The sequence below is a fragment of the Saccopteryx leptura genome, chromosome 5 (assembly GCF_036850995.1).
Source record: "Saccopteryx leptura isolate mSacLep1 chromosome 5, mSacLep1_pri_phased_curated, whole genome shotgun sequence".
Taxonomy (NCBI): domain Eukaryota; kingdom Metazoa; phylum Chordata; class Mammalia; order Chiroptera; family Emballonuridae; genus Saccopteryx; species Saccopteryx leptura.
In genome coordinates, this window is record NC_089507.1 from 216,285,453 (window position 1) to 216,311,247 (window position 25,795).

General features: G+C 46.1%; 1 pseudogene; it reads right to left on the minus strand.

Moving 5' to 3' along the window:
• Positions 1 to 3,459: 3,459 nt before the first annotated feature.
• LOC136405175 (signal-regulatory protein beta-1-like) lies at positions 3,460 to 23,094 on the minus strand (annotated as a pseudogene).
• Between the last annotated feature and the right edge of the window lie 2,701 nt (positions 23,095 to 25,795).

Consider the following 25,795-nt stretch of genomic DNA (forward strand, 5'->3'; position numbering starts at 1 on the left):
CTTAGTTCCCAGAGAGACCAGGACAGGCCTGCAGAAAACTGTGCTTCCTCCCTGCGTGGGGCCTCTGGTCTCCATGGTGATACCCCACTGAGGGGCCAGGACAGGGAGGGTCTGTGGTTGGGTTGAGGGCTGTGTAGCGAGTGCATGGCCCCGTCTCCTCCACCCTCACCGAGAGCTGCTCCGCTGAGGAAGGCGGAGGGATCCCCAGAGCCTGGTCAGCGTTGAGATGGAGCTCAATGTCTGCTCCTGAAAGACTCCCTCTTCCAACCCTTTACTGATGAAACAGGTACCACTTGTGTGGGCGTCAAGCTGTGGGCTGCTGGGGTCGTTGTAGCCTAAGGCTTGGTTTGGGACTGAACCTTTTCCACTCTTATATACTAAAATCTTTTCAACACTAAGCATTTCTCCACACCTTTGTTGCATGATGTAGGGTGTGCACTCTATAAGGAATCCAATTTATGCCTCAGATCGGTGGCTTTGTATGAGATACTTATTGGGTTAAAAGCTTTAAATGTCTATGCTATATAATAAAGCAAAGACCGGGGGCTTGCTCTCTCTGATCTTCCCATCAGCATTGAAGAGACCTTCTGATCTGATCCCATCCTCTTTTCTCCGTGAGTCTATTTTCTTAATTCCACACGGTTCTCCCTCAGCACCCAGAATTTCTAACCATGAAGGTTTGCGACAAACTCGCATGTACTTCCAACCTCTGTCTAACACACAAGAAAAGTTCTTCACATCTTTTACTGGAGCACATAGATTATGTGACAAAATTTATATTCCCAGGCATTTATCTCCGAGAAATGCAACGTAGGTCCACACAGAACGCCCTGGTCAAAATAAACCATTGGAGTCAGAAATCAAGATGCACCACAGGAGTGCAGTAGAGGAGGTGTGGCTGTAACGTCTAAAGCCATCGGTTCAGAGCTGGGAACGGTTGCCTCTTGCAGGTGGAAAATGTGAGAGGTTAGGGATACTCTGGTTTTCACAGGTAAATTTGTAGAACTCTTACAGTCTTAAAACACACGTACATGAAACCCTGATGAAGGCAAAAACTAATTCTAGATCATTGATGTTGTAAGTGTTGCAAATAAAAGCAATGTCCTTGCTATTCGCAGTAGTGTGTCAGCAGCTTGCTGGACATGAGTAATGATCAAAGTCCATTACCATGCTAAACAGTCGTCTAAAACCACTGATAATGGTGGTTATAACTTTTCCAGATTTCATGTACAAAGTGTTAAAGGAAGTTCTCTTTAGAGATGCCTAAGAACATTAGGGGGAAAAACATAAAAGATTGTGAATTTGGCTCTGGACGGTTGGCTCAGTGGAAGAGCTTCGGCCCAACATGTGGATGTCCTGAGTTTGATTTCCGGTCAGCGCACATGAGAAGCGACCATCTGCTTCTCTTCCCTTCCCGCACTCCTTTCTCTCTCTCTCTTTCTCTCTCTCTCTCTCTTCTCCTCCTCTCACACAGCTTTGGCTACAGGGGAGAAAGTTGGCCTTTGGTGCTGAGGACAGCTCCATGGCCTCGCCTCATGTGCTAAAATAGCTTGGTTGCCGAGCAACAATACAACAGCCCCTAGATTATCAGAGCATCACCTGGTAGGTGACTTTCTGGGTGAATCCCTGTTGGGTCATATGTGGGAGTCAATCTCTGTGTCTACTGCTTCTCAGCTTAAAAAAAATCAAAAAGAAAAAGATTGTGAATTTACAGTTATAAAATACCAAAATAGAAGTATATGATGTCCATGAATGAGAAAACTCAATATTGAAATGATATCAATTGGCCTTAAATTAATACATAAATTCAGTATGATAAGATGACAATTCTAATACGGTTCTCATGAAACATGACAAAGTCATTCTATCATTGATTTGGGCCGTGACTAGTATACCATTTGGAACAACTACAACAAGGAAAAAAATTAGGAAGATCTGCCCAGAAAAGGTATAGAAACGGATTCTAAAGCTATGCTGGTTAAGACAGGCTGGCTGTGACTGGGGGATGGACAAGCATTCAATGGAGCAGGGAGCTCATACAGGGACCCACGTGCTTGTGAGAACATGACTGCTGGCATCAGTGGCAGTGTGAAAGAAGAGTGTGGGGCGATGTGTCCTGTGGAGGAAGGAGGATTCCCACCACCTGGAATACACACATACACACACAGACACACACACACCGGCAAAATGTACCGAGAGCAAAGGCAGAATGGAAAGAGCAAAATGGATAAAAAAATTTGACAACAGTTTTTGTAAAACCAAAGCTGCCAAAGGAGACCCACACCGCTGCCTGTGGCCCCCCCTCGGGGAGCAGGAGAAGCTCTCCCACGCGTGCTCCTTGGAAAGGAAACATACAAACGTTTCTTGCCAAGTTGTACTAGCAAAACATTACCTAAAGCTTCCCTACAATCTGGGGCGGAATCAATACAGGCAGCCTATCTCCTAGCGGACAGCTGTAGAGCATGGAAAGGGAATAAACTGTAACAGCACATATCGATGATAAAACACACAAACTAGGTGAAGCATAACAATGTTGCATGCAGTGTAATAGCATTTCGATAAAGTTGAAGACATGCGAAGTGATATCCGAAACTGCTTCAGGACTTACCCGTATGTTGTAAAAGTATCATACCTTGCTGGAGAATGATAGAGTCAATTCAGAACATTTTTTTTCCCCCAAGGGAAACAGAGAACAATAAGGCAAAATTGTTACTACTGTCCAGAAATAGGATGTTGGGTCTGTGGATAATTTTTAAGTTCTTCATTACATAGTTCCGAATACAAGAATACTTATTCTGCTTAGTGATTCTGGATACCTATGTGTTTAAATGAAATTCTAGTTGCAAAAGCAGCTCCGGGAACAAGTCAAGTCTGTTCTGAACGTTAAAGGTTGTTTATGATCAGGGAGGATGTAAACCTGCCCCCCCTGACGCCTTCTCTCTCGTAGGTGGGGGCAGGGCCAAGAAGCTCCGCGCATCGGGGTCCATTCAGACACTACTCAGTTCCCAAGGCCACAGTCTGTCCATGACTTTATTACCAGAGAGAAGGGACATCCGGGGGCTGTGTGGAAGGACCGTGTCCGTGATGCAGGCGGGTTGGGACAGAGTGAAGAGCAGGGGTCTTGGGAAACCTGCCGGTTTCTGCAGCTTCTTCCCCGGACGTGAGCCCCCCACGGAGGTCGGGAGACAACGTATCAGGGCAGAGAGCGGAGCTGGAGGGAAACTCAATCATATATTCACGGAAGAAAAAGAGGTCATCCAGTCATTCCTGCCTTAATTCCACAAATAAATACTGAACACATGCGTAGTGGCAGGCAATCTGTCTGGCCTGGGTTCATGGCACAGATCAGAAATGAAGGCCTTCCTCAAAGCACCCCGACACCTCCTTCTGAGTTCTGATCTCTCTTCCGTACCCACACTCATCTTTGCCATGAGTCAGCAACTCCAAATCCCTCTGATGGTTTCTATTAGTTGACTTTGGCAATACATTTTTTTTCCTTTATTCAGTGAAATGAGGGAAGGCAGAGAGACAGACTCCCACATGTGACCTCAACTGGGTTCAACCAGGCAAGCCCACTAGAGGGTGATGCTCTGCCCATTGGGGGTGTTCTTCCATTGCTTGGCAACCGAGCTCTTCTTAGTACCTGAGGAGGAGGCCATGGAGCCATCCTCAGAGTCTGGGGCCAACGTGCTCCAATTTAGCCATGGCTGCAGGAGAGAGAGAGAGAGAGAGAGAGAGAGAGAGAGAGAGAGAGAGAGAAGTGAGAGGGGGAGGGGTGGAGAAGCAGATGAGCACTTTTACTGTATGTCCTGACCAGAAATCAAACACAGGACATCCACACACCAGGCTGATGCTCTACCACGGAATGTACCGGCCAGGGCAATACTTTCTTACTCATTCCAAAAAGATATGACAACTGAAACATAGAATACTATATCGGAAACTCTTGGCACTTTGGGTCTCGAAGTGTTGACCTTCAACTTACCTCCACTCCTTGGCTCACCATCACCAGGGTCCCAAGGAATTTTATTTGAAAACCTTCAACCTCTAGGGCACCGCACAATGAGAAAGTATTGGAAGCTCCGGAGATTCAAGGACACTTAGAAAATATAAAAGCATTGAGAATCTCCTGTTGAGGCTGAATCAGGCTATCTGGACCATGTGACTACGTGGGTTCCACCCTGGACTCCTCCTTCCGGCCCATGAAGATGAGCCTGACCTTCCTCCCCAAGGACAACAACTTACCCCTGACTCACCTGTTGCAGGTTCCGCAACCTGCAGACGTAGGTGACTGTGAAAGTCACCATCAGCAGCACCTTGAGGCCCAGGAGGAAAACCACAAAGATGACGAAAGATGTCTGAGGACCTAAACACCAAGGGGCAGAAGGAGCCATCACCTGGGGCTCTGTGAGTTTAAATACCTCCCTCCACTCAGCAGACAGAGGACACTCAGCCGCTCCCAGGTGGCGGTGAGCTGCGTGCACTCCCAGGAGCTTGGGTGTGGCGTGGGCAGGTGTGGACGGTAGGAGTCGGGCTGGATGGAGGGACATGCCTCACGCTGCACCATGCAGGTGAGCACCCGCTCGGACCCCTGCAGTGATGCATTCACTGACTGCAAGCCCTCCAGGCCACAGGTCCCCTCACTGTTCTGCGTGGACATGGGCTGTCGGCACCTTGAACATATCAGTTCTCCAGCCAGGTGAGACGCCCACTCTGTGGACAGAATCTTCGCACATGGCAGGTGATGGCCACCAAGTCCGAGCAGGGCAAACCCTGGGACCCCGGTCACTGCAGGGGAACTGACACAGCCCAGAGAAAGCAGACAGCTACTCTAGGAATCCAGGGTGGGAGCCGGGGGACCTCTGGAGGACGGGGACGTCTGCCCAGGGTCTGTCGCTGAGAAGGATGTAGGTGTTGGATAACAGATGCCACAGAAGTAGGAGCCAGGAGGAGGGGCTGACAGGCCAATGGAGGCGGGGACTGTGAGGGAAGGAGCCGGAGGCAGGACTCTGACAAATGGTTCCCTCCTCCCCTTTCTTTATGTCCACTGGTGTCCAAAGATGCACACAGACACATACAAAACTCTTCCCCGGGGTCACTCTGGGAGTGTGGGGTTTGCGGGAGGAGAGCTCCTTCAAAATTCTAATTTCTACCCAGAGATTTCTACAGTATTCTATCACACGCATAAATTACTACCCTGAACATGAAAAAATCATAAAATTTAGTAAGCGGTCCAGTTACAGTGGAGGCTTCACCAAGGGTGCCGTGGTGCCCTGGCCCTTCTGCAGAGCAGTGGCCTCCACGGTCAAGTTTTTGGTGACCGCCGGCTGCCTATCATGCTGCACCAGACAGGTGAGTGTCACCTCCTCCCTGCGGGCAGATGAGTCCACCAGGAGCCAGCTGGTCTGGTGAAGGTCCCGTCCTTGTTCTCTACACGGGTCGAGCCCATTTCTGTGCGGGACGTGTTTCTGTTCTCCAACCAGGTCAGCTGCAGGTGCCCGGGGTAGAAGTTCTTCACCTGGCAGGTGATGTTCACCCAGTTCTCTAGCACAGAGTGCTGGGCAACCTCCAAAGTGGGCGGAACTGCAAGAGCACCGGACAGAGCTCTGACTTCGGGGAGAGACCAGTGACGGAGTGGGGCTCCATCACTCACTCCCCAGCCCAGGACGGGGGTCACAGAGAACAGGGGGATATGGGGGCTCTGTGCATATGAATGAAATCATAAGCACAAGGGCCTGCACGCAATAGGTACTCAAGGACAGGCTGCTGCTCTCAGGGGGACAGGAGTGACACCACCAAGCCCCCGCATGCAGTCGGAGCATAATAACTGTAGCAAATGAAATCACCAAGCACACAGGAGCCTGGCTTATAGCGTGTGCTTCATAATCGTGGTTGCTATGGTAAAGTGATGAGATTTCTGAGCACACAGCCTGGCACGTGGCAGGTGTCCACCTGGCAGCTGCTGTTCAGCAGTGGCGAGTGACGGGCACAATCAGGGGCCTGGAGATGGGAGGACTCCCAGGTCTTAGATTCCAGGTGACCCCAGGCCTGGAGCAAAGAGTAGGGGGAGGAGCAGGCTTCCAGGTGGGGGGCCAGGTGTGGACCTTGCCTGGGCGTGAGGGGCATCTACCTCTGAGGGTCTCAGACAGGCTGGCAGTCCCACGGAGAGAAGTGTCTCCCTTTAGGGCCGTGGGCCAACTCACAGATGACCTGGGAGCGGATATCCCCCCGGGTCAGCTCCACCCTGGCTGTGCTGGAGACGCTGTAGGAGGTGCTGTCTCCCTCGGGGTCCATGCTGGTCTGGGAGGCGCGGAGCTCATTCCCGTTTTTGAACCATTTCAGGACGATGTGTCTGGGGGAGAAGCCGTGGGACTTGCAGGTGAAGCTCACGGTCTGCCCCGGCGTGGCCCTCTCCGTGGGGCCCGCTACCACGGGGAGAGAGGGTTTGGCTTCAAAAGGAGAATAAGGAGGAGATGAAAAGATGGCAGCAGAGTAGGCGGAAGCACAGACGCCCAGCTCTCACCACCAAACTGGAATACAAATCAACTTAGGAAAAATCAGAATGAAAAACCAACTCTGAACTGCAAGAACAGCTTTCAAAAACCAAGGAGCAAAAAAGAAACCACAACAATCCTGGTAGGGAGCGCCTGAACCTCCTCTGCTTACTGGAACGGGGGGCGGGGGGGTGAGGCTGAGAGCCCAGAGAGGATCTCAGAGGGAAAAGAGCAGAAACTACTGCTCACAGCCACTTGCCTGGCGACCAGGGAGCGAGGTGCATTGAAAAGACCAGCTTATCTCCCAAGTGGAAAGGACAGAGAGAGGGACAGACTGTGAGGAGCTAAGGAATGCAGGAAACGAACTGAAAAAGCTGACTCATCCATGCTGAAGGCGGCCATAGCTGGGGGAGGGACTGAACCTGTCACAAAACAGAACTGAAGTGCTTCCGGATCAGAGATCTCCGGACATCTCTCCAGCTCCAATCAGCGCAACAAGACACAGCTGAAAACAAGAAGTGGGGAGGAGGGGCAGTAACTCAGGTCTCCATGGAGATCTGAGATACACCTCCCCCTACTGAAGCTGAGAAAACACCCTGCTCCCAGTGAGATTAGCTGGCTAAAGAGGCCTTCAGAGTCTCAGGTTACACCCATCGCATTCCTGGATACAGTTTCAAGGAAGCCCCCTGCTGAGATCAGTAAACAAGACTATCACCTGTTAAGAAAACAAACAAATCAAGACTTCAAAGCTGCCCAAATCCGAAAGTGGATTACAGATAACAGCTGATACCAACCCAAGAAGACCTAGAAATAACACAACTGAAAACTGGAGGCAGACAACACCAACCCAAGACTCAACCAACTCTACAAATAAAACACCATGATGAGAAGACAAAGGAGTGCAATCCAAATGAAACCACAAGAGACACCTTCGAGAGATGAACTGAGTGATATGGAAATAATCAAACTTCCAGATGCGGAGTTCAAAATAATGATTGTAAGGATAGTTAGGGATCTTAGAACAACAATGGATGGTCATTATGAAAACCTAAATAAAGAAATAGCAAGTATAAAAAAGAATCAGTCGGAGATGACAAATACAATATCAGAAATAAAGACCACAATGGAAGGAATTAAAAACAGGATTGCTAGAGCAGAGGATCGAATCAGCGAGTTAGAGGACAACTGGAATGAAGGCATGAAAGCAGAGAAGAAAAGAGAAAAGAGACTCAAAAAGTCAGAGGAAACTCTTAGAGAGCTCTGTGACAACATGAAGAGAAATAACATCCGCATCATAGGGGTTCCTGAAGAAGAAAAAGAACAAGGGATAGAGACTTTGTTCAATCATATCATAGATGAAAACTTCCCTAAATTAATGCAAAAGAAACTCTCACAAATCCAAGAAGCACAGAGGACTCCATTAAAGAGAAACCCAAAGAAACCTACACCAAGACACATCATAATTAAAATACCAAAGCTAAGCGATAAAGAGAAAATATTAAAAGCTGCAAGAGAAAAAAAAGTTATCACTTACAAAGGAGCCCCCATAAGGATGACATCTGACTTCTCAACAGAAACACTTGAGGCCAGAAGGGAATGGCAAGAAATATTCAAAGTAATGCAGAACAAGAACCTACAACCAAGACTACTTTATCCAGCAAGGCTATCGTTTAAAATCGAAGGAGAAATAAAAAGCTTCCCAGACAAAAAACAACTCAAGGAATTCATTACAACCAAACCAATGCTGCAGGAAATGTTAAGGGGCCTGTTGTAAACAGATCAAAGTGGGAAAAGAATATAGCAAAAAAAGGAATACACCTTTAAAGAAGAAAATGGCAATAAACAACTACATATCAATAATAACCTTAAATGTAAATGTATTAAATGATCCAATCAAAAGACATAGGGTAGCTGTGTGGATAAGAAAACAGGACCCATACATATGTTGTCTACAAGAGACACACCTTAGAACAAAAGACACACATAGATTGACGGTAAAAGGATGGAAAAAAACATTTCATGCAAACGGAAATGAAAAAAAAAGCTGGGGTAGCAATACTTATATCAGACAAATTGGACTTTAAAACAAAGGATATAGTAAGAGATAAAGAAGGCCACTACATAATGATAAAGGGAGTAATCCAACAGGAAGATATAACTATTATAAATATCTATGCACCTAATATAGGAGCACCCAAATATATAAAGCAGACTTTGATGGATTTAAAGGGCGAGATCAACAGCAATACTATAATAGTAGGGGATTTCAATACCCCACTAACATCACTAGATAGATCCTCAAGAAAGAAAATTAACAAAGAAACAGCAGACTTATTGGAAACACTAGATCAACTTGATTTAATAGATATCTTCAGAACCTTTCACCCTAAAGCAGCAGAATATACATTCTTTTCAAGTGCTCATGGTACATTCTCTAGGATAGACCACATGTTAGGGCACAAAAGTGCTCTCAACAAATTTAAGAAGACTGAAATCATATCAAGCACTTTCTCCGATCACAACAGCATGAAACTAGAAATGAATCACAACAGAAAAGCTCAAAAATTCTCAAATACATGGAAACTAAATAGCAGGTTGTTAAATAATGGATTAAGAATGAGATCAAAGAAGAAATAAAAAAATTCCTAGAAACGAATGACAATGAGCATACAACAACTCAAAATTTATGGGACACAGCGAAAGCAGTGCTGAGAGGGAAGTTCATAGCACTACAGGCACACTTTCAGAAGCTAGAAAAAGCTCAAATAAACAACTTAACCCTGCATCTAAAAGAATTAGAAAAAGAACAGCAAGTAAAGCCCAAATGTAGTAGAAGGAAGGAAATAATGAAGATCAGAGCAGAAATAAATGACATAGAGGCTAAAGAAACAATACGGAAGATCAATGAAACTAGGACCTGGTTCTTTGAAAAGGTAAACAAGATTGATGAACCTTTAACTAGACTCACCAAGAAAAAGAGAGAGAGGACTCAAATAAATAAAATTAGAAATGAGAGAGGAGAAATAACAACTCACACAACAGAAATACAAAATATTGTAAGAAAATACCATGAAGAACTGTATGCCAAAAAACTAGACAACCTAGATGAAATGGACAAATTCATTGAAACATACAATCTTCCAAAAATCAATCTGGAAGAATCAGAAAACCTAAACAGACCGATTACAACAAAGGAGATCAAAACAGTTATCAAAAAACTCCCAACAAAGAAAAGTCCAGGGCCCGATGGCTTCACAACAGAATTCTACCAAATATTCAAAGAAGAACTAACTCCTATCCTTCTCAAACTATTTCAAAAAATTCAAGAGGAAGGAAGACTTCCAAGCTCCTTTTATGAGGCGAGCATAATTCTGATTCCAAAACCAGGCGAAGACAACACAAAGAAAGAAAATTATAGGCCAATATCTCTGATGAATATAGATGCTAAAATCCTCAACAAAATATTAGCAAACCGGATCCAACAATATATGGAAAAAATCATACACCATGATCAAGTGGGATTTATTCTGGGGAGGCAAGGATGGTACAATATTAGTAAATCAATCAATGTGATTCATCACATAAACAAAAAGAAGGAGAAAAACCATATGATAATTTCAATAGATGCAGAAAAAGCATTTGATAAAATCCAGCACCCATTCATGATCAAAACTCTCAGCAAAGTGGGAATACAGGGAACATACCTCAACATGATAAAAGCCATCTATGAGAAACCCACAGCCAACATCATACTCAATGGGCAAAAATTAAAAGCAATCCCCTTAAGATCAGGAACAAGGCAGGGGTGCCCCCTTTCACCACTCTTATTTCACATAGTCCTGGAAGTCCTAGCCACAGCAATCAGACAAGAAGAAGAAATAAAAGGCATTCAAGTTGGAAAAGAAGAAGTAAAAGTATCATTATTTGCAGATGATATGATATTGTATATAGAAAACCCTAAAGTCTCAGTCAAAAAGCTACTGGACCTGATAAATGAATTCAGCAAAGTGGCAGGATATAAAATCAATACTCAGAAATCAGAGGCATTTTTATACACCAACAATGAACAGTCAGAAAAAGAAATTAAGGAAACAATGCCCTTCACAATTACAACCAAAAAAATAAAGTACCTAGGAATAAACTTAACCAAGTAGACTAAAGACTTGTACTCGGAAAATTACAAAGCATTGATAAAAGAAATCAAGGAAGATACAAACAAGTGGAAGCATATACCGTGCTCATAGTTAGGAAGAATAAACATCATTAAAATGTCTATATTACCCAAAGCAATCTATAAATTCAATGCAATACCAATTAAAATACCAATGACATACTTCAAAGATATAAAACACATATTCCAAAAATTTATATGGAACCAAAAGAGAACACGAATAGCCTCAGCAATCTTAAAAAAGAAGAATAAAGTGGGAGGTATCACACTTCCTGATATCAAGTTATACTACAAGGCCATTGTACTCAAAAAAGCCTGGTACTGGCATAAGAATAGGCATATAGATCAATGGAACAGAACAGAGAACCCAGAAATAAACCCACAGTTCTATGGACAACTGATATTTGACAAAGGAGGCAAGGAAATACAATGGAGTAAAGACAGCCTCTTTAACAAATGGTGTTGGGAAAACTGGACAGCTACCTGCAAAAAAGTGAAACTAGATCACCAGCTTACACCACTCACAAAAATAAACTCAAAATGGATAAAAGACTTAAATGTAGGCCGTGAAACCATAAGCATCTTAGAAGAAAACATAGGCAGTAAGCTCTCGGACATCTCTCGGAGCAATATATTTGCTGATTTATCTCCACGGGGAAGTGAAATAAAAGACAGGATAAACAAATGGGACTATATCAAACTAAAAAGCTTTTGCACAGCTAAAGACAACAAAAACAGAATAAAAAGACAAACTACACAATGGGAGAACATATTTGACAATACGTCAGATAAGGGGTTAATAACCAAAATTTATAAAGAACACATAAATCTCAACACCAGGAAGACAAACAACCCAATCCAAAAATGAGCAAAAGAGATGAATAGACACTTCTCCAAAGAGGACATACAGATGGCCAACAGGCATATGAAAAAATGTTCAACATCACTAATTATTAGAGAAATGCAAATTAAAACCACAATGAGATATCACCTCACACCAGTCAGAATGGCGCTCATCAACAAAACAACACAGAATAAGTGCTGGCGAGGATGTGGAGAAAAGGGAACCCTCCTGCACTGCTGGTGGGAATGCAGACTGGTGCAGCCTCTGTGGAAAACAGTATGGAGATTCCTCAAAAAACTGAAAATCAAACTGCCTTTTGACCCAGCTATCCCACTTTTAGGAATATACCCCAAGGACACCATAGAACGGCTCGAAAAGGAGAAATGCACCCCCATGTTTGTGGCAGCATTGTTCACAATAGCGAAGATCTGGAAACAGCCCAAGTGTCCGTCAGAGGAGGAGTGGATTAAAAAGCTTTGGTACATATATACTATGGAATACTACTCAGCCATAAGAAATGATGACATCAGATCTTTTACAATAACATGGATGGACCTTGATAACATTATACGGAGTGAAATAAGTAAATCAGAAAAAAAAACTAAGAACTATATGAATCCATACATAGAAGGGACATAAAAATGAGACTCAGAGACATGAACAAGATTGTGATGGCAACAGGGGTGGGGGGTGGGGGGAGGGGGGATGGGGTGAAGAAGGAGAGAGGGGTTGGAGGAGGGGAGGGGCACAAAGAAAACCAGATAGAAGGTGACAGAAGACAATTTAACTTTGGGGGAGTGGTATGCAGCACAATCAGGTGTCAAGGTGATCTAGAGATGTTTTCTCTCAACATGTGTACCCTGATTTATCAATGTCACTGCATTAAATTTAATAAAAAATAAATAAATAAATAAATAAAATAAAAAAAAAAGGAGAATAATACACAATGAACATGACAGTGATTATCACCACTAACCATCAGCAGGTGACACTGCTAAGAACCTTCCCATGTAGCTAGTGGGCTTTATCCCTCTGATTACGCTGGGAGGGTGTGTCACCGTGTCCCCCCCCCACCCCCCAATGCACTCTGGGGGAGGGACAGGCCGACATGTCATTCCAGGCTTGAGATCAAAGTCCACTTCTATCCTCTCCAGGGGCTTCCCCACATCTGGGCTCAGGAACGAATTACCAATGGGTCTCACTCATCATAGTAACTGTTCCTAGCTGCCTCCCCCGGAAACCTGTCCACCTCAGAGCCAGTGTTTACAGAGGCACATGCAGGGCGCAGTGGGGACGTGGGAGCCAGGCCGGGGGCCGTCAAGGGTTGTGTCCAGGACACGTCCCGGGTCCCCAGCTGTGGAATGGGACAGTGGCATTTCCCCTCCCGGCTGCTGTGAGGGTTAAATTGGGTCATGGAAGCACATTTGCGTTCAGCAAACAGAAGAGGCTTCACAATAGTAAACAAACGCAGCTCCATCTTTTTTTTTTTTTTTTTTTTTTTTTTAAATATTACTGCCCTTGCAGGACACTATTATTTTTTTTTTAATTTTATTTATTTATTTATTCATTTTAGAGAGAAGAGGGAGAGACAGAGAGAGAGAGAGAAAGGAGAGAGAGAGAGAGAGAAGGGGGGGAGGAGCTGGAAGCATCAACTCCCATATGTGCCTTGACCAGGCAAGCCCAGGGTTTCAAACCGGCGGCCTCAGCATTTCCAGGTCGACGCTTTATCCACTGCGCCACCACAGGTCAGGCCGCAGCTCCATCTTGAACCTGCACTTAGTTTACATCCAGAGCTCTCCCTGCAGGTATTTATGGTTTTACTGGAGAATGCTCATTCATTTACCAGATTCCAGTAGGGTCTCTAATCTGTGAACACCCCTGAATTTGAAAGGTGGAGGCAGAGGGAGATGGGATATTTTTCTGAATCTGGGGTCTTCTCTTGGGTCATTTTTGGGTTGAACACAAGGTTCCTGAGTGCTGAGAAAGACAAAGATGATTAATTTTCTCAATCGTTACTTAAAATGATAAGAGACACAGATACAGGCCTACAAAGCAGGCAGGACACCTCCTGCATCCTGCGAGCATCCAGACATCTGTGAGTCAACAGTGACAGCAGTGTCTCCTTGCAGAAGGGTCCTATAACTATTGTCTTCCAATTGTTTATTATTACCCAACACCTTCTCCAACAGTGGGCAGACAGCCACTATTTATTGGTATTGGCACTTGGAAATCAACTTGTGTCTTAAAACTCATGACACATTTTGAGAATACAGAAAGAGGGTGTTACATGAATCAGTCAAGTCATAAAACCCTTAGCATCCTGGCTGTCACTAGAGGGATGAGAGCCTAGGAATCGTTACACTTCATCGAGAGCCTCCTGGGCTCCACGATGGGCCGATCCCTCTGAGCCCCTCAGGTTTTCAACCTCCCAGCACCCTGTGGGGCTGGCCCTGTGTGGTCTCACTGATGGAACGAGACTGAGAGAGGAATCGCCCGACCACGGGCACCCAGCGGGGAGAGGGAAGAGCTAGCCCAGCTCACCGCTCCAGGGACTGATGAACTTTAGTATCTCTGTTCTCTAGCCTTGAGCCTCGGTGTTTGTTTCCTGTACACAGCGGGTCAAAACACCACCCCAGTAAGAGGAGTGAGCATGTATGCAAAACACAGAGCCCGGCACATAGTAGTTGCTTAATAAATAACACCTACTGCTGTTATTGTAAGATCCGGTCCTATTAGCTTTTAAGCATTAAGAAGGCCAAACAAGAATATATCAAAAACAGTAAGAATATTCTGCTGCTCACAGCTGCCGTGCAATAACCCAGATGAAGAAAAGTGTTTATGACAAAGGATCCAAGAATAAACAGTGGGGAAATGGTCTCTTCAAGAAATGGTGTTGGGAAAATGGAAAGACACATGCGAAAGCGTGAGACTCACCCACGATCCTCCAGCATACACACACAACTCAAAACAGATTAAGACTTGAATGTGAGATCTGAAACTAAAACTCTTGAAGAAGAAAGCATAGTGGGTAAGTCCTTCGACACTGGTCTTTCAGATGGTTTCTTGGATCTGACACCAAAAGAAAAGGCAAAAAGGGGGGAAATAATGTGGGAGTACCTCAGACAAAGAAGTTTCTAAACCACAGAGAAAATCACAAAATGAAAAGAAAACCTATGGAATGGAGAAGACATTTGCAAATCACATATCTGACTAGGGGTTGGTATCCAAAATAGATAAAGCACTCATACAACTTTCTCAAAAAAAGAAATGAAATTTGAAAGGAAAAGAAGAAGAAGAAGGACGAGGAAAAGGAGGAGGAAGAAGAGGAGGAGGAGGAGGAGGAGGAGGAGGAAAACAAGAAGAAGAAGAAGGAGGAGGAGGAGAGGAAGAGGGGGAGGAGGAGAAAGCCAAACAAACTAATTGAAAGTGGGCAGTAATCTGAATAGATATTTTTGCAAAGAAGACATAATAGTGGCCAAAGAGTACTTGTAAGGATATTCAATCACACTATCAGGGAGGTGGAAATCAAAACACAATAATCTATCTTCACGTCACACCTGTTAGAATGGCTATTATCCAATTGAACAGAAATAACAGGTGTTTGTAGAGGATGTGGAGAAAGGGGCCCTCAGCACTGTTGCTGGGAATGCAGACGGGGCGGCCACAGTGGGGTCAGTATGGAGGCAGCTCTGGGCGCTGACAGGGACACTCGGTCTGGGGAGATGTGGCTGAAGGTTGGGAGAGGTCCCCCATCACCTTGGGCCTCAGGGTCTGAATGCTGGGGCATCTGAACTCCAGGGAAACCGATGAAAAGAAGGAATGCCAGCTCCCTGTTCATGTTCTTTTTTTTTTTTTTTTTTTTTTTTTTTGTATTTTTCAGAAGCTGGAAACGGGGAGAGACAGTCAGACAGACTCCCGCATGCGCCTGACCGGGATCCACCCGGCACGCCCACAAGGGGGGAACGCTTTGCCCACCAGGGGGTGATACTCTGCTCCTCCAGGGCGTCGCTCTGCCGCGACCAGAGCCACTCTAGCGCCTGGGGCAGAGGCCAAGGAGCCATCCCCAGCGCCCGGGCCATCTTTGAACCAATGGAGCCTTGGCTGCGGGAGGGGAAGAGAGAGACAGAGAGGAAGGAGGGGAGGGATGGAGAAGCAAATGGGCGCTTCTCCTATGTGCCCTGGCCGGGAATCGAACCCGGGTCCCCCGCACGCCAGGCCGACGCTCTACCACTGAGCCAACCGGCCAGGGCCCAGGTTCTGTTTTTATTCTGAGCGCACACCAGGGTTTCCCATGGAAAGAGATTTCTGTGCTGGGGCAGGAAGGAGCCAGCTGGAGTCAGATCAGCTTCTGGAATTCCCTCAGTCACTGGCCATGGGACCGTGGCCAAAGCCCCTGTCACCTCTTAGCTTCAGGCCGCCATCTGTCCAATGGGGGTGTTGGGATAAATGCACTGAAGGTCCTTTGTGTGCTGACCCACCAGGATTCAGAGCCGGAGCCTCTGGCTGAAAACCCTAACTGAGCTCTTTTGCTGTCTCAGCAAGGTGACCCACGTGGGAACCTTATTCCAGGGCGAGTGACATTCAGAGATGACCCAGGCGCACTCACTCAATGTGCCATCAGCGTGTGAGTCAGTCTCTGAGTCACAGAAGGGACTTCCGGACAGAGCACAGGGACTGCCAGCTTCTGGGCACCTCCTCCCACCAGGGCTGTCAGTCACCTGTGAGTGTGTGCCCCTCAGGAATCTACTCATGTGATGTTTCTGAGGATGAAACAAAGTAACCCGTCCTCCCTCTCTCTGCCCAGCAGAGATTTCTTCCCTGGGAGGGAAGGGAACAGAACTTCCCTGATCTGTAGAAGATTTCCTGACGAGTGTCACACACCAGGGACGAAGGGACCCCCTCGGTACTCACCGCTCACGGTGAGATGAGTGCCTCTGCCCGACGCGATCTCCACATCATCAGGGCTTCCTCTCCGGAACTTCACGCAGTAGTAGTCGCCCGTGTCGGCTGTGGTGATGTCACTGAGGCGGATGGAGAAATCCTTGTTGTTTCTCCTCGTGGTGTCTCCAACTGCTGTTACTCGGGGGAAGTGGCCTCCTGTTTTGAAACTGTAGACTAACTCCCAGTCAGGCCCTGTCCCCCTGAACCACTGTACAGGTCCTATGGGGTATATGGCAGTCACGGTGCATCTCAGAGTGGCCGTCTCCCCGGCTGCGACGGACACGGACTCCTCAGGCTGAATCACCCTCAGCTCCTGACCGGCCCCTCCTGCAGGGAAACACAGAGCCATCACTGACCCATCCACACGGGACCCGGAGGTCTGTCCAGTGTTTGTCAGTCGCAGCGTCCACTGACCCCGTGTACACCCCGAGGGGGCCTCGAGCTCGGGACACAGCATGTGTCAGACCTGTGACCCTCATGAACCTGTATGTGAGAGTCTGTCACAAATGAGGAATCTGAGGCACAGAGGGGTTAATGATGAGGCACAGAGTGGGTCTGAGTGCTGGGCCGGCCCTCTCTGGAAGTGTCCTACTTCCCAGATATTTCTGGCTGCTCAATTTATAGCCTCATAATAAGTCCCACTTCTGGAACTTTCCATTGGGTGGGACCCTAACATGTCTTTAGACCACTGATTTGTGAGCAGAGGTGATGGCTGTCTTATGTGGGATGTGCACTTAACTGGAAGAACCTCTGTGGGTCGACTTCCGTCCTCCAGGGACAACCACGTGACACAGTGGGTCAGCCTCATCAGCTTGGGCACGTGAGTGTCAGGGGTGTGTTGAGCCCCCAACTCACAATGAACGTGTTATTCAAATAAAAACTAAGAGTGTTGTTCTTCCTAATATCACAACTACGTTCGATTTGTTTACTAATGCTGCTTTACTAACTACAAAAACCAAAGTTGCTTGAAACAGAAATGGATGGTCTTCCAGTCTGGGATCGGAGTTCAATGTTAACTGTCTGACTTCTGGGTTGTAGCTGACCCGCATCTCACCAGAGCCTGGTCCCTGCATTCCCACAGTGCAGAGGCTGCCTGCGTTCCTTTTCCTGAGGTTTTCATCTTCCTGTCCCTCAAAATCTTGCCTCTGTTCCTTCTCTGACGTAGACTCTCCGCCACCTCTTTCCTAAGGACCCCTGTGAGTATATTGGGCCCACCTGGAATATCTAGTATAGTGTTTCAAGATCGAAGTCTTAACTTACTCACTTTTCCTAAATCTCTTCTATATATAAAGTAATACATGCACAGGGTCTGGGTATTCATACATAGACCTTATTCTAGGGCTGTGTTTCTGTCTATCACACACACATCTCTTGACTACTACAGAAACCACTGTCATAACAAAAACCTATGCATGTGGCATCGTCACACAGGTTGGATGACAACACACACAAGGTATTGGAATCTGGAAGAAGGACTGTGGTAGCAGTGCCCTGGTAAGAACAGTTTGCAAATAAAGATAGAAATCAATAACAAGAAGGAAAAATAAAATGATCACCGATACTAAGAAATCAGACCACAGTGAGAATCAATAGCTCAAAGTAGACATGAGAAGGGAGAGTGAAGAAGACACAAGACAAGAGAAAGTGTGAACACAACGTAAGAGGACAGTGAGTCTCAGTGTGAGCCGTGCTAGGGGGCGTCCATGCTGTAGGCGCATGAGCTAAAAGAGAGAAGAGTTCATAAATCAACTCTGAGCTATACACATAACATAACTATACACCTTAAGACATTAGAAAACATAGAGGCAAATAAACCCAAAACTGGCAGAAGCAAGTAAATAAAAACAAAAGGATTAGTACACACAGATAAAGAAAACGTAAATAGATAAACAATGGAGAAAATCAACAAAACCAGAAGTGGTTCAGAAAAAGACCCACAGCCTGACCAGGCAGTGCTGCAGTGGATAGAGCGTTGGAATGGGATGTGGAGGTTCCGGGTTCGAGACCCCGAGTTCGCCAGCTTGAGCGCGGGCTCATCTGGTTTGAGCAAAAGCTCACCAGCTTGGACCCAAGGTTGCTGGCTCAAGCAAGGGGTTACTCAGTCTGCTGAAGGCCTGTGGTCAAGGCACATATGAGAAAGCAATCAATGAACAACTAAGGTGTCGTAACGAAAAACTAATGATTGATGCTTCTCATCTCTCCGTTCCTGTCATTCTGTCCCTGTCTATCCCTCTCTCTGACTCTCTGTAAAAAAAAAATAAAAAAAATAAAAAAATAAATAAAAAGAAAGAAATAGGAATCTTAATTTCTTAAAGAGAGAAAAAAAAAGACCCATAAGATTAACAAACATTTAGCTATGTGGACTGAAAAAAAAAAAAGAGAGAAAAGCAAATATCTAAAATCAGAAGTAAACAAAGGATATTACTAATGACTTCACAGAAATAAAATGAAATTAGAGAAGTGTAGTATGCACTATTGCACGTCAAGGAATTGGATAAGCCAGATAAAATAGATAATTTCTAGAAGCACATACATTACCAAGAATAAACTTTAAAGAAATAAATAATATGAGTAGACCTGTATCTGGTTATGAAATTGTATTAAGAGTAAAAAAAAAAATCACCCAACAAAGGAACGTCCAGGACTGTTTTGTTTCACTGATGAATTTGAATAAACATTAAGAACTATCATTAATCCTCATCAAACCTTACAAAAAATTTAAATGGAAGGAGGACTTCTTGACTCATTTGGAGTCAGAAGACTCATTCTCGGCCATCCTCACCTGGATATGAAAATCAGATGAAGGCACAATAAGAAAGCTACAGACCTACACTTGGTGGCACAGTGGATAGAGCGTTGAACTGGGATGCGGAGAACCCAGATTCCAAACCCCGAGTTCGCTGGCTTGAGCACGGGTTCACTAGCTTGAGTACAGGGTTGCTGGCTTCAGCGTGGGATCATAGACATGGGCCCATAGTCAGTGGCTTGAGCCCAAGATTACTGGCTTGAGCAAGGGGTCAATTGCTCTGCTGTAGTCCCACCCCCCACCCCCAGTCAAGGCACATGTGAGAAAGCAATCAATGAATAACTAAGGTGTTGCAACCAAAAATTTATGCTTCTCATCTGTCTCCCTTCCTCCCTGTCTGTCCCTATCTGACCCTCTCTCTGTCTTTCTCTCTGTATCACACACAAAAAAATGAAGCTTCAAACCAATACCTTACATCAATCTCAGTCCCACACTCCTCAGCCAAATATTAGCAAACCAAATTCAACATAATGTGAAAAGAGTTATACGATGTGACCACCTGGGGTTTATTCCTGCAATGTAAGGGTGGTTCACATGTGAAAATCAAAGAGTGTAATATATATCTCATTAATAGGATGGCAAGTAAAAATATCACAAACTTCTCTCACTTGCTGCAGAAAAAGCAATTGACAAAAGTCACCATTTTTCATGATAAACAGAAGCAGTTAGTTAGAATAGATGGAAATGTCCACAGAAATCTCGTATGAAAAACCCACTGCTAAGATTGTACTTGTTGGTGATAGTGTGGTAGCGAAATTTCTCTCTAATATCAGAAACAAGAGAGGCATGTGCACTTTTGCCACAAATACTCAACGCAATCCTGGAAGTTTCAGAAAAAGAAATGAAACAAGAAACACAAATAAAAAGCATTGTTTGACACTTAAAGGAAGAAGGGAAACTACCTCTGTTCTCACCTGACATGATGTTATCTGTAGCAGTTCTAAAGATTTCACACTCACACCGTCTGCTAGCGCTAACCAATGATGTCAGCAACTTTGTGGCAGAGAAAAATCAACACACACAACTCAGCTGCTTAATCCTTTACCTCTTTTAGCCAACCTGCCTCCCCCATACATGTCAGTCTCTTCTCAGTATGTGTGATTCTGTTACTACTTTGTTTACTTTGTCATTAGATTCCCAACCTTCTTTTCATTTTAGCTCAGACTTCCCCATTACAGTGAGACCTCCGAGACTACCCTGTTTGAAATACAACTCATCTTACAGATTCCACACATTCTCCTACCCAGCTATACTTTAATTTTCCCCTTAAAATCCCAGGTGTGGCCCTGGCCGGTTGTCTCAGTGGTAGAGCGTTGGCTTGGCGTGCAGGAGTCCCCGGTTCAATTCCCGGCCAGGGCACACATGAGAAGCACCCATCTGCTTCTCCACCCTTCCCCCTCTCCTTCCTCTCTGTCTCTCTCTTCCCCTCCTGGAGCCAAGGCTCCCTTGGAGCAAAGTTGGCCCGGGTGCTGAGGATGGCTCCATGGCCTCTGCCTCAGGCACTAAAATGCTCATTGCTCTGGTCACAATAGAGCTACGCCTCAGCTGGGCAGAGCATTGCCCCCTGGTGGGCATGCCGGGTGGATCCTGGTCGGGCGCATGCGGGAGTCTTCTGACTGCCTCCCCGTTTCCAACTTCAGAAAAAACAACAACAAAAAACCAAATCCCAGGTGTGGCTGTCAATCCCTCACACCGACTCATACACACAGACACTGGCACACACAGACAATCACACAGAGACACACAGATACACCCATCACAAATGTCTATGGAAGTGTCCTCACAGGCCAGTACAGGTTGTTTTGAGGATTAATTACATTATGACTGTAAAGCCAGTAGCCGCAGCCACCATCACAGCAGCCTGGCCCATGCAGGTTCACATTTGATTCGAAAGGATGGTAATGAAACAATGGAGCCAAGAACTGGTGGGCCACTAGCTTTAATCCTAGCTTGTACCCAGCTGGCAAGAAATACACACAGTGGGAAAACACTTCCCTTTTCATTCAGGGCTCTCAAAGCCACTGACTTATCTGAGTTTCCTAGAATCAAAGATTCTACTTTACCAGCCTTATTCACCTCTGTTCCCCAACTCTTCTTTCTGCACACGCTCTGTATAACTGGCTTCTCCCTCAGCACTCTACCTTCCTGGCTGCTTCTCCTGGCCTCCTCCACGTGGTCTTTCTCTGCTGTCTGCTCTCTAATGCTAATCTCAGGACCCGATAGAGCAAGCTCCTGGCTGCCCCACTGCATAGTGTAGAAATCAAAACCTTTAATCCAATATACAAAAAAGGGAAGTCTCTGATACAGAGTCACTTATCTGAGGCATGATGGGATTCCTCATGAGAGTGCACCACCCCACATCATGCAATAGTCAAGGGTGTGGGGAAAAGCTTTGTCTTAAAACTAAGCCTTAGGGCAGGGGTCCCCAAACTTTTTACACAGGGGGCCAGTTCACTGTCCCTCAGACCATTGGAGGGCCGGACTATAAAAAAAACTATGAACAAATCCTTATGCACACTGCACATATCTTATTTTAAAGTAAAAAAAACGGGAACAAATACAATATTTAATATACATAACAAGTAAATTTAAATCAACAAACTGACCAGTATTTCAATGGGAACTATGCTTCTCTCACTGACCACCAATGAAAGAGGTGCCCCTTCCGGAAGTGTGGCGGGGGCCGGATAAATGGCCTCAGGGGGCCGTATGTGGCCCGCAGGCCGTAGTTTGGGGACCCCTGCCTTAGGGTATAACCACCCTGCCTGCCCATAGCCCGCCCCCAACACACATTAATATAAATATAATCACGCCCATTCCAAGCAAGAAGGGTAAATAATGTCACCTGGGCAACGGCTTCCACGTGGGCAGCACCATCTTTAACAAAGTGAGCACAATATATTTTATCTGCCCAACAATGACACATACTAATACCCAGTCACACACTTGGTACATGGGAACAGTGCAACATATAATTAACAGAAGTTCCCGAGTAAACAGCGGAGTTTAGCTCCAGGTTGGAGTGGCGTGATGGGCGGGGGCGGGGTTGGGGGGTTGGGGGGGGACGACTGCTCCTCAGTTTCCTTCTCCCGGGTTACTGGTTCTTCTGCAATGGTCTGCACTGCGAGCCCAGGCAACAAAACAGGCTGAAACAAGAAGCCCCGGGAGCTGGTGGCCGAGACTGGGACCTGGATGTTCTGCTGATATAGGTGAGGATGGAGGGCACCTTAAGCTCTCTGCCTCAGTTTCCCCATCAGCAAGTGCGGGATGAGAGCCACAGCTCTCCCACAGGGACGCTGTGAGGGTCAGACCCGTTAGCGGCACAGAGTCGTCTCTGCTGCTGTGGTTTGCAGCACCCTCTGCTCTGACACCTCTGGTGACCAGGTGCAGGCGATGGACCCACGGAGAACATGCCCGGGTCCGTGATCCCATGCCCTCAGATAACGCCCTGCCCGTCGCCCTCTCTGCAGCCCTGCGTGACACATCCACGTTCTCCCAGAGGCCCTGAGATCTCTGGGGCAACAGGAGGTCCAGGGGCCGGGAGAGGAGAAGGTTCTAGACCCGCACGCTCACCTGGGAGGCTCAGCAGCAGAGTGAGCAGCAGGCACGGAGGAGCGCGGGGCCAGGAGGCAGGGACGGGCATCCTGAGGCCTGAGGAGCCGGCTCTGTCGCGGGGCGGGTGCGGGAGCGGTTCCGGCTGGGACAACCCGGACTCTCTGCTGGGTGAGAGGGGAGCCCCGCCCCGTCATACAGGAGGAAGTGCGGAGGACGGGCTGAAACACGGGCTGCCAGATTCAGGACCGTTCCTGCTTCTTGGTTGTGAAACAGAGTCAGGCAGAGGCCAATGCAGGGTGAGGAGTCACTCATCTTAGTTCCCAGAGACACCGGGACAGGCCTGCAGAAAACTGTGCTTCCTCCCTGCGTGGGATCTCTGGTCTCCATGGTGATGCCCCACTGGGGGCCCAGGACAGGAAGGGTCTGTGGTTGGGTTGAGGGCTGTGTAGCCAGCCTGTGGCCCCGTCTCCTCCAGCCTCACCGAGAGCTGCTCCGCTGAGGAAGGCGGAGGGATCCCCAGAGCCTGGTCAGCGTTGGGATGGAGCTGAATGTCCACTCCAGAATGATCCCCTCTTCTAACCCTTTACTGATGCAACAGGTACAACTTGCATGTACTTCCAAGCTTCATCTAACACACAAGGAAATTTCTTCACATCTTTTACTAGAGCACATGGATTATGTGACAATATTTATACTCCCAGGCATTTATTTCTGAGAAATGCAACGTAGGTCCACACAGAACACCCTGAGCAAATTAAACCATAGAAGTCAGAAATCAAGACGCTCCGCAGGAGTGCAGTAGAGGAGGTGTGGCTGTAACATCAGAGTTGGGAACGGTTGCCTCTTGCAGGCAGAAAATGGTGTGAGGTCAGGGATACTCCGGTTTTCACAGGTAAATTCGTAGAACTCTTACAGTCTTAAAACACATGTACATGAAACCCTGATGAAGGTAAAAACTAATTCTAGATCATTGATGTTGTAAGTGTTGCAAATAAAAGCAATGTCCTTGCTATTTGCAGTAGTGTGTCAGCAGCTTGCTGGACATGAGTAATGATCAAAGTCCACTACCATGCTAAACAGTCGTCTAAAACCACTGAAAATGGTGGTTTTAACTTTTCCAGATTCCATGTACAGAGAAGTGTTAAAGGAAGTTCTATTTAGAGATGCCTAAGAACATTAGGGGGAAAAAATATAAAAGATTGTGAATTTGGTCCTGGACAGTTGGCTTAGTAGTAGCCCCATTCGCCCAGCATGTGGATGTCCTGAGTTCAATTTCTGGTCAAGGCACACAGGAGAAGTGACCATCTGCTTCTCTTCCTTTCCCCCTCTCCTTTCTCTCTCTCTCTCTCTCTCTCTCTTCTCCTCCTCTCACATAACCATGGCTACATGGGATCACGTTGGTCCTTGGTGCTGAGGATGACTCCATGGCCTCGCCTCATGTGCTAAAATAGCTTGGTTGCCGAGCAACAATGCAACAGCCCCAGATTAGCAGAGCATCTCCTGGTAGGTGGCTTGCTGGATGAATCCCTGTTGGGTCATATGTGGGAGTCTGTCTCTCTGACTTCCCGCTTCTCACTTAAAAAAAATCCAAAAAAGAAAAAGATTGTGAATTTAAAGTTATAAAATACCTAAATAAAAGTAAATGATGTTCATGAATGGGAAAACTCAATATTGAAATGATATCAATTGGCCTGAATTAATACATAAATTCAGTGTGATAAGATGATAATTCTAATATGGTTCTTCATGAAACATGACAAAGTCATTCTATCGTTGATTTGGGCTGTGACTAGTACACCATTCGGAACAACTAAAACAAAAAAAAATTGGGACGATCTGCCCCAAAACGGTATAGAAACTGATTCTAAAGCTATTGAGGTTAAGACAGGCTGGCTGTGACCGGGGGATGGATAAGCAGCTCAATGGAGCAGGGAGCTCATACAGGGACTCAGGTGCTTGTGAGAATTTGACTGGTGGCAACAGTGGCAGTGTGAACCGGGAGTGCGGGCGATGTATCCTGTGGAGGAAAGAGGATCCCACCACCTGGAACACACACACACACACAGGCATATACACACACACACACACACAGGCATATACACACACACACACACACAGGCATACACACACACACACACACACACACACACACACACACCAGCAAAATATACCGAGAGCAAAGCACAATGGAAAGAGAAAAATGGATAAAAAAATTTGAGACCAGTTTTTGTAAAACCAAAGGTCCCAAAGGAGACCCAGGTTGCTGCCCGTGGCCCCCCCTCGGAGAGCAGGAGGGGCTCTCCCCACGTGCTCCTGGGGAAGGAAACATACAAACATTTGTTGCCAAGTTGTACCAGCAAAACATTAGCTAAAGCTTCCCTAAAATCAGAGGCAAAAATCAATACAGGGCAGCCTATCTCCTAGCGCAGTGGTCCCCAAACCCTGGGCCGCAGACCGGTACCGGTCCGTGGGCCATTTGGTACCAGTCCGCAGAGAAAGAATAAATAACATGAAATGTTGTCAGAATAATAAATTCAAATACAGCCTGAATAATGAGGACATGCTCGTTCCTCCTTTAACTTAGCCCAATAAATATCGTAAGTTCGACAATTATATTTAAAAATACCACAGTTTTTACACCAGTTGCATAATTTTATTTTGTGCATTTATCCGTCCCACCCTAAAGGCCGGTCCGTGAAAATATTTTCTGACATTAAACTGGACTGTGGCCCAAAAAAGGTTGGGGACCACTGTCCTAGCGTACTAGGTGAAGCATAACAATGTTGCATGCAGTGTAACAGCATTTCAATACAGTTGAAGACATGCAAAGTGATATCCAAAACTGCTTCAGGATTTACCCGTATGTTGTAAACGTATCAGATCTTGCTGGAGAATGATAGAGTCAATTCAGAACAGTTTTTTCCCCCCAAGGGAAACAGAGAACAATAAGGCAAAATTATTACTACTGTCCAGAAATAGGATGT